The sequence below is a fragment of the Apaloderma vittatum genome, unplaced genomic scaffold (genome assembly GCF_000703405.1).
Source record: "Apaloderma vittatum isolate BGI_N311 unplaced genomic scaffold, ASM70340v1 scaffold14429, whole genome shotgun sequence".
NCBI classification, from domain to species: Eukaryota; Metazoa; Chordata; class Aves; order Trogoniformes; family Trogonidae; genus Apaloderma; species Apaloderma vittatum.
The window spans coordinates 36,689-47,240 of NW_009733621.1; positions in this window are offsets into that span (position 1 = coordinate 36,689).

Here is a 10,552-nt window from a genome sequence, read left to right on the forward strand (position 1 = left end):
ATGTTCGGGGTTGGAAGGGACTTCTAGAGATCATCTAGTCCAACCCTCTCTCCCCACCTGCTAGAGCAGGATCCCCTAGGGCAGCCACACAGGAACGTGTCCAGGCGGGTTTTGAAAGTCTCCAGAGAAGCAGACTCCCACCCACGACATCTGCAACAGCTCTGACCTGTTGGTGGTCATATCAACCCCATGAAAGAGGGGAAGGGAGAGGCATTGGGGTTTTTCCTAATTCAACTGCCATCCCAGAGCTCAGAAAAACTCACTGGAAGATTCACCAGTAGCTGAGAAGTAGGTGGAGACCCTGGATGAAAGGGTGCCCTTAAGCTCTGGGTCTCCTGCTTGACTGGATGAGACATATTCTGCTCCAGGCCATGCCGTGAAGGACGGGAAGGGGACAGTGCGGGGCTCCCTGGCTGTGCCGAAGTGAGATGTGGAGCTTTCTGCTGCTGTGGTCCACGTGCCACGGCTAGCTGCAGCCTGAGATGTCCCTTCCTTGTGGCTGGAGAGCATGGTTGAGGCATATACGGTCTCAGTAGGAGCACCAGAAACTCTTGTTACCGTCTCTGGAATTGCAAAGGATATAGTTATAGATATAGATAGATATACATACAGATACAGATATAGATATAGATAAAAAATTATACTGTTTGAGGCCTCTACAGGTACTAAAATCTGAATATTTCAATCCCTGCAGCAGAGGTGGCACTTCGTGACCAACATCGCTTATTTGCTAAGTGGGATTTCCTAGAAGGTCCAGGGCCTCTCCCCTGGTTTCAAGGCTGAGGTCAAGGCTCTATGACAGTTTTCACATGTGGCCCAGAAAAGCTGCCTGGCCATCTAGTTCCCAACATAAGAATCACTGCCGAAAGTGCTGAGTTGAATAACTCACCAACCATTCAGGGCTCACATGCCCTTCCTTCACTATGAACTAGTCTTCCTAAAAAGGCAAATCTAGTTTAAAGCTAGAAAAGGGAGGATGAGCTCAGGAGGGGGTAAGGAGGAGGGATGTCCTCCACGGCAAACTGGGAAAGCACAAGACTCACCTGAAGCACTTGGTGAGGGTGAAGGCAGTGAAACACTGGGAGAAAATGCAGGCAACAGCTTTTTTGGAAGCTCACCATGTCCAGCACCACCACTCTGCGAAACACCGCTCTGCCTTCCAGGCTCCGTTGCCGATGAGGATGACACAAGGACCACATCCAAGGAACTGGTGCGGGGTGGAGCGGAGCTCCCGGCCACCCTGGATGCTGCATGAGTCTCTGACACAGGCACTGTGACCCTCTCCCCACCACTGGTGGCTATCACTGAACTGGGCATACTGGTGAGCAGAGCATCAGGCAGGCGTCCTCCAGTAGCTGAGGTCCCTTCTGCTGAGAAAGGGTAAAGTCAAACAGATTTAGAACACCCTAAGCTGTAAACAGGTGGGCGTGCTTTCTTCTACAACCACTTGTAGGCTGACAGCACAGATATAACATATCAGAAGATCCAAACCTGGAGAAAAAGCTAACAGTGAAGACACAACCCTTTCCTGTACAAGAAGGTACTGCTCACAGGAGGACACCAGGAACAAGTTCTGGGAACGATGTCAGATTAGGCTTCCCTTTGGCTGCTCCCAGGTCGCAGGTACCGCACTCCCAAGGGGAGCAAGGTGGGGTTATGGCGGCACCTAACTCCCTGGTACTCGAAACAGAGCACAGCAGGTTTGTGTGGGATCAGTAAACACTGTGTTTGCACCCCAGGGTGGGAGTCGGGAATGGCTGATGTTGCCTCCTGCTGTTATAAACACAGCTAAGGGGGCAGTCCTGGAGCTGGGCTGTCTCAGACAACACACCAAATCTCGGGACCACACTGCTCTTGCAGTAAAGGTGGGTCTTTCTGGTGACTAAATGCAAAAAACAGCTAATGCATTTTTCTTTGGAAGTTAAATTTTCCTCCGTAACACCCAGTGCCATTGGCCAGCATCTTCTAGCACGCCCTCATCTCTCCATCCAGAGCAGATGTTTGAGGTCTGCAGGAAGAAGCCTCACAGGGACAGTCAGAGCTCACCTGAGGAAGCGCTTTCCGAAGCAGGCAATGAGCCTGTGAGCAACAGGTCCGTGGATGACACGGTGACACCTCTGCCACCAGCCCCTTGGGCTCCCGAAGAGGACCGGGTATAGACTGAAGAGCTGATGGTTTCGGTACCAGTGGTGGAAATGTCTGTTGTTTGGGCCAGACTGGTGCTGGCTGGCAGCGACCTTAACGTCCTCCCTCCACCTTTGGCTGTTGTGGAAATGGAAGCACTGGTGGTAGGGAAATCAGTTCTCTCTGTCGACAGGATCCTGAAGGACACTTGGCTGCTTCCAGTAGCTAAGATAAAGAAACAATTTACCTTTTTACACATGTGGAACTATAAATAAATAGATGAGCTTTCCTCATCCAGCAGCAGCAAGTACATGCATGAGTAGAAAACACGAGATGTCAATCCAGAGAAAACAGGAAATTTCCAAAGACCTTCCAACAGAAATTTGTCTTCTAAAAACCACGGTTTGATGCCGAGAAAAGTGCTATTATATAAAAACCGCTGAACTACTAATGCTGTGCACTTGATTTTACTATTATACGCCTGAGTGCATCCCATGCTGCTAGAACAAACAAATACTGCAGCAACCCAGAAAAGCCTGGAGATTCAGACAAGGCACAATGCTGAAGTGTGAAGATCTTGGAAAAGTCTGAAGAAATGGGATCAGACCTCTTCAGCACCACAGTGGGGCCTAGGACCAAACAGCACCACGAAGGACCTCAGAGACCACACTCAAGATTTATTGAGTTAGTTCTATTTCTGGGAAGCAGCATGGTCCAAGGAGTAGGAACTGAAGTCTGGTCCCTGGGACTGCAAGGACATTATCTAATCCTCACTTGCTTAGTTCTCTTGCCTATAAGATGGAGATAGCAACTGGAGATAGTAAAAAATAATCATAATTTGAAAATTATTTTCCTTGGCATAATGAAATTTTCCACATGTGTGCCCTTTCTGCAAAAAAAAAAATCACATTTTTTGGTCAAGCAAGAGCTGAAATATTTCAGACGCTGCATCCTTCCAAACAATATATTCTGCATAGCAGAAAAGAGCCATAGTTAACAGCCCTTCTACTTGCAAGAAAAGTGGTATTTCACTTCTAACTTGAGCTCACCTGCAGAATGACCTTCCGAAGGAGAGTGAGAGCCTGTTAGTGAAGGGTCTGCCTGTTCAGTGAAATCCGTGATTTCTCCGGACCCATGAACTCCATAGGTCTCTCTCCCAGAATACGCAGACGAGGATCGCATCACGACCGTGTTCCTGGATGTGCCACTGCTGGACGTGGAGATTTCTGCTGCCCATCGGCTGCTGCCCGTGGCAGACCTCGGGGGCCTCCCACCGCTGCCGGTGGCCGTGGCTGAAACGAAAGTGCTGGTGGGAGAGGAAGCAAGGGTTTTTTTCTCTGTCGTTGAGCTGTTAATGGGTTGGTGGCTGCTTCTGATGCCTAAGACACAATAAAACCAGGTTTGATTTATGCATATAGAGCTGTACATTTGAGCGATGGTTTGTACTGCGTACATTTCTGTGCTGTTCGTTGAGAAATCAAACAGACCAAGTTCTCAGGCTGGAAAAGGGAGGAGGTGAATCCCTTATGTTGGAGCACATGTGGCTTAGGAAAAGCCATGAAAATCTCACTTTAAACTCGTGGGTTTTGTAGCTTGTGCACAATATCCAATTTACGCATTTAAACTGCCTTCAAGTCCGTTTGAGTCAGGAGTATTCACCTCTGACTTCAACCAGATCTAGAAGATGAGCTAAAACAGGCCTGGTTTAGGTTTTCTAGTGACAGTCCAGAGAGCCAAGCTGCCATCGCAGCACTAGGCTGACAGCACAGCCATGGGGCTGAGCCCCACACAGCACTGGGAACCTGGGGCCATGTAGGGCAGGACACAGTCTCACCCAAAAGATGCTCAGAACCATCCCAGCACCCCAGCCTGGTGTTCGACCCAGCCTGATTTCCCCCATGTTGAGCAGGTGTGCTGCCCCAGGGCCATCCCAAACCACGGTGCTGGGGACGCCGATAGGTCACCAGGTCAGCAGGAGCAGGGACTTGCAAAGCGAGGGGCTGAATTGAGAATTAATGGTGAACGGTGGGGGAGAGCTCACTCAGGACCACTCCAGGGGCATGGGGCAAGTCAGACTCCCCCAAATATCACCTCTCTTACAGATCAGCCCATACGGCAGACACAGCGCCAGGCGACGGCTGCGAATTCCCAGCAAAAGCATCTCCACCAGGGAAAAACTTCATGCCCGTGTTTCTAACGGAGGGCTGCTTTTCCCAGCATGCGAGTTACATTAGCAATGAGGACACTAACGTTTTTCACTTTTTCACCCAAAAGTTGAGATTCACTCCTGCCCTTTCCACCAGCTTCCCTGACCCCCAATGCAGCCAGTAATAAGAATGTCCATGTATCCAACAGCGACTCATGGCCGTATCTGAAGAAAAACAGTGCAGGGATGCAAAATCCCATTTGGCTCCAAAGCAGCCAACTTTCAGAAAAACAAACTTACCTCTGGAAGTACTTTCAGAAGCAGAGAGGGAGCTTGTGAGAAAAAGCTCCCCGGGAGGAGCCGGGATATCAGTGGCTTCTTGTGAGACATTAGAACGGTGCGTTCTGGGCCCCGATGAGGAGATGGTCCCCTCCAGAGAGCTGGTGGGATCGGTGCTGGTGGCAGAGACCTTTGTCACCACGGCTGTGTGGCTGTCTGTGGGGGACCATGGTGCCCCTGCTGCAGCACTGGGCATGTCAGCATTGTGGGTGTCTGAGTGCAACGTCGCCTCTTCTGCAGCCAGGATGCTCTTGGGTTTGTAACCGTTGCTAAAGGCTAGAAAACGGAGAAAATATATATAAAACTTCATATATGTAAATGAAAACAGCTGGGTAGGTTTCATGTTGCTGTATGTAGACAATCTATGCATGAATATTCAATGTGTAAATATTTAATAATGGGAAATTGTTAAGACAGGACAAAAAAAATGGTCTCTATAAAAGAACTCCTGGAGTTATTGCTCGTGAAATTCAACTGAAAGTTTTCAAGGAAAATCTATCCTCCTTTTCCAAAAAGAATAATATTTATCCATACTTTCATTTCTGTGAAATGCTTTTAAATGTACAGAATGTGCCAAATACAATATTATTCCTTCTTTCTTTAAAATAAAAAGGATGTATTTTGCTTATAAAGAGTCTTTAAATAATGTTCTGAGTTATACAGTCAGGTATCAAAACTCACTGGTGGAAGCGCTTTCCGAAGCAGATGGCGAGCCTCCGAGAAACGGGTCTGTGGCTCCTCTGCCACCGTCCCCCTGGGCTCCCAAAGGCATCCCAGGGGACTGGGTCTCATCTGAAAAGTTGGTGATTTTGGTACCAGAGGTGGAAATTTCTGCTGCATCGGCCACTCTGGTGCTGGCTGGCAGAGACCTTAACGTCCTCCCTCCACCCTTGGTGGCTGTTGTGGAAATGGAGGTGCTGGTGGTGAGGAAATCCGAATCTCTTCTTTCCGTGGCCGAGAATTTGGATGGCTGGTAGCTGCTTCCAATGGCTACGATGCAAAAAAAAACCCCCTGGATTTATACATATGAAATTATAAACAGATGGAAGCATTTTCTTCCCAGATGGTTACAACGCACATACGGATATTAAACATAGGAAGTTTTCAATCTGGACAAAGTGCTCTTTTGGAAAGGCATGAATCCCCTCGCCACAGGAAGACCTCGCACAAAACCCGGGGCTCACTGCCAGGACAGCACGGCTTCACAAGAGCTGGGGCAGCTCAGCCAGCAGGAAACCCCACAGGACAAGGACTGTGGGGACTTGTCTTTAAATCCCACCTCTGCTCTAAGACTGGTGGAAATCAGCCCAGGCTCTCTCAGTATATTTTTGTAGCTCGAACACATCATCAAACAGCAAAGTGGGGAAATGTCCTGAGCGCAGCCATGTTCCCATATGAGCCTGCAGCTCACTACACATCCCACGGCTTAAAGGGACACAAGGAAAAATGCTCAAGGAAGCAAAAAACAGGGTAAACCAACAAACTCTAGGCTAACCAAACTCACCCTCAGCAGTGCTTTCTGAAGCTGGGTGAGAAGGAGCAAGCCGGTGCTCTGTGGAGAGCCCAGGGAAATGTCCCCTTGCTGGGGCCACCGAGGAAGGTGTCAAGGACAGAGGCTGGGCTGCAGAGCCAGGCACTGCCCTTTGGATACTGGACTTCAGGTTTTCTGCAACCCTGAGGCTGCTCCCAGCAGCTGTGAGAGAGGGAAGGGACGTGTTAATGTGAGTACCTGGAGATGCATTTGCTCCTGGCAAGTCCTGAGCACAGGATAAGCACTTCACAGCATCAAAGTTTTCAATAAGCTCATGAGGAGTGGGGCAAAGTCTCTGTTTTTGAGGGCTCCAAAATTAGCTGTTTCCAGAGCAAGCAAGGGGAAGACGCAGAACCAAGGGAGTCTTGGTTTTGTTGTCCTGGACAGATTGTTGAAGCACAAAGCATCACATCCTATTCAGCCCAGAGCAAACCCACCCAGTGGGGCCGTGAGCAGCGGTTACCAACTTCTCTCCCCACTACAGCACCACTCGGGTGGGACACACAGCTCAGGTGGGACTGGGACCTCACCTTTGCTGGCATGGAACCAGCTGAAATATTTCACAGCTGCAGATGTCCATCACACAGAAAATACAGTGATAAGGTCCAAAGACTCCTTTTTAATTATTTTTTTTTTAAGTGGAAAATGTGGGGTTTTTCAGAACAAATGATTTTTTCCATTGCTTTTTCATGTTTCTAGCAGGGAATTTTTATCCAAATAAAAACAAACAGAGCACATGCAAAACACAGCATCTTCTCTTCAAGAAAACAAAGGCTATATGAAGGCTCTTTAAAGCTATAAAACAAATCCATGGGCCAGTAAAGTTTACCTCCAAAATTGTCTGTGGCAGGCGATGCTGTGAGCGACGGACTTGTGGAGTGCCCTGTGACATCCCTGGAGCGTAGCATGATGTGGTTTGCACCAGTCTGGGTACTGGAAGCTAGTGGCGATGACCGGGGCCATCCTGGAGAGCCAGGGAGGAGGGTGCTGGGGAGGGGCTGCAGCATCCTCCTGCTGCTTCCCGAGGGGCTGGGTGAAGTGGCTGCAGTGCCTGGGGGTGGGCTGTCAGGCGGCTCCTTGCCCACCCAGCTGCCCGCCGGTTGAGAAGGGCCACCAGTGCCTGCAAAGCAATGGGGGAAAGCAAAGGAGAGGTCAGAGGTGGGCTGAACTTCCCACCTAGCAGCCCTCGCTGCCACCCTCCACCTCCCTCCATGGTCCCCTCACTCATACTCTGCCTACAGCAATTTCATTTTTAGGAGCTGCACCAAGTAATTCATAATTTTCAAATCCAGGAGCAGACACACACATCCTTCTCTCCACACCCATGCACGCACAAGCCAGAAAACTGCCCTGAGCACATGGCGAGCATGGGAAGCTGGATCAAGCACACAACGCTCTCAGAGCACTGGGAAGCCCGGCTTAATTGATATCCAGATTCTCTGGGGAACAACATCCACCTTGTTCCCAGGCTGAACTGGGATGGCTCACCCGGGCGAAGAGTCTCTGCAGATGAAGGCAGTAGCACCGTCCTTGTCATGTTGTCAAACCCTGCCACGTCCCCGTCCCCGCGGTGCCTGCCCGGCGTCCTCTGAGCCGAGTCAGTGCTGACAGCTGCCAAAACTGGCGTTGTCCCCTCAGCAGGTGCAGGGGTGCTGGGAGAAGCCAGAGCCCTCTTGTCTCTCTCCCAGCTGTCCACAGCATAGTGATGGCTTCCAGCAGCTGGAAAACAACACAGAGAGGGTGATGTTCCCCCTGGACAAGTTAATTTGTCTTGGCTGGGGTAGCACCAGCATCACTCGCAGTGGTACCCAGTCCTACCATACACCACAGGTAAGGTCACAGCTGCATCCTCTGTGTTTCCTATATTTAACACAAAGCATACTGCAAGAGGGAGTAGTGCAAACAGAAGGTTTCTATCACCAAAAAATATCAGTGTTTTAAAATTTGTCTTCATTTGTACATGGCAAAAGAAAGCCAGATTTTTTTAAAAAGACATTAAAAATGCAGAAAGCAGTAAGGACCTTATGCCAGGACAGTCAGCAGCTGGCAGCCTGGGCACGCCAGCTCTGCACTCTAGTCCCAAAGTAGAGGAAAAAATGGGGAATTAAAATATTGAAGAAAACCTCCATGCTCATATCTCAGCAGGACACTTCTTGCATCCAGAGATATTAAGGAAAAAACTGAAGTGGGGACAGGATAATAAGCACAGGCTTGTTCTGCTGGTGTGGGAAACAGGCCTTGATCTAGTACGTGCTTAAAAAAGTGCATGGTTTCACTTGTGACCATAGTCCCACCAAATGCAGTGAAGATCTCGGAATTACAGAGTCATAGAACGTTTTGGATTGGACGGGACCTTTAAAGGCCATCTAGTCCAAACCCCCTGCAGTGAGCAGGGACATCTTTAAATAGATTTGGTTGCTCAGAGCCCTGTCCAGCCTGACATTGAATGTTTCCAGAGACAGAGCATCTACCATCTCTGTGGGCAACCTGCTGGGAGCACACGTGGGGACGCTGGGGGTCTCCGCTCTGCCCGCAGCCATCGAGCTCCATGGATGGCCAGGCATCTCTGGGTGCTGCTGGGTGGTGAATAACAAGCATGGCAGCTCCCAAGAATCACCTTCATTGTAATGTTAAAGATGTAGTCAGATTTCCTGGGATTGGATTTCTTCCAAATATCTGAATTTCTAGCAGTGGGGCATCAAAAATTCCTAACCTACCGGCTACACTCAGTCCATGGGCTGGGGATGGCAACTGGGGACTCTCACATCAATAGTACTCACCGGGAGGATGACTGTGGGTGGGCACGCTGATCCCTGTCCCAGTAGATGAGCTCTCTGGGTGTCCTGCTCCTGCTGGGGTGATATCTCCACTGCTGGTGGGTGAACCAGTATGCCCCATGACCCTGCTCACCACTGGCACAGCACCGTGCCCAGCAGGCAGTGATCCTCGCTCCCCACTCCTGGCCAGCGTTGTCACCAGCTCCATGCTGTCCACAAGAGCACCAGAAGTCCTTGTCTCCATTTCCAAATTTCTTCTCACCTGATGGCTGCTTTCAGTGACTGAAATTTAAAGCAAGCAAAAAAATTAAAATCCCATGCATGCTCGGCTCATTGCAGTAACACGGAGTCCAAGCTCTGATCTCCTTTACACTAGAGAAAATTTTGCATAAGCAAAACATAGACATGAAATTTATTTTTGGATTCACACCAGTGGAAATTAGGTTGATTTGTGGGGCCAAATGCTGAAACCCATCTTTGTATGGAAGATTAATTTAATTCAGCACCTCCATGCTTTTTTTGTTTGTGTTAGGAGAAATAAATCTTTAACGGAGTAAAAAGGCAATCTTAAACAAATAACCAACGGAGATGCATGCAGTGTGGAGTCCATGGGAGGAGTCTGTAGGTCTCCAAAGCCAATGGCCAGCTGGAGCCCAGCACAGCCCACGTGCCTCATCCTAAGTGCTCTTTCCATCCTCTCGGCCAGTGCTTGCTGGATGCCTGACTTAAAATCCTACCACCTCTAGAGAGCTGGCATGAAGCTGGCTGAGAACTGCAGGGCAAACAGGAGGGTTGATATAATCCACCCAGCCACCATGAGGAATTGGGACAGAAGAGATCAATGTATGGTGCGGGTTACACTGGCCATTCAGGTGCTGAAGCACCCCAAGGTGATGGGCATTTTGGCATATCTGACATTAATGCTTACCAGAATATGAGAAACAAGATGGAGAAGAAGTTTCTGCATCTCCAGGTCCATTTTCTTTAAGCAAATGTGGCTGCAGCCCCTGATCTATTCTACAAGCGTTTGGATCTGTTCTCTTGCTCCTCCTGGAAGACTGCTCCAAACTTCCACCTCTCCCATTACCCAAACACATTTTCTGATTTCATTAGAAAATGAATAAACACACTTATGGAATAGATGTTGTTTCCCAAGCCTGCATTACCCTTTAGCTTAGCTAGCTCTTCCCCTCCCTCTGCTTGCTCCACACCGTGCTCAGGTGTAACAGCAGCAATGTCATCCCCTCTTTGCACAAGTTTCTTCTGCATTTCTACCATCTGCTGTACCTCATGGACCCAAAAATTATTTCTCTCAGGGATGTTGATAGTCATTACATGCTATAAGTGATCTCCAAAAGCATGCAGATAGCTGGGGGCATCTCTAGAATAAAAACACATTCCCACATTGGGCCCTAAGCAAGGACTGAAGCCATTACTCAGTAGCCAACTGCTCAGCTCAATCACTAATGCTGACCAGCCGCAGCAGCAGCAGGACTCTGTGCAGCAGCTGTGGCTTCAGCCTTGGGTCTGCCATCCCGTCTGATACTGCCTGGAGCAGAGCAGCTAGTGCCAGCTGCCACGAGAAGTTCCAGCGAGATTTGCCACGGGAATTGGGTTTCCCAGCCTACGGTACCA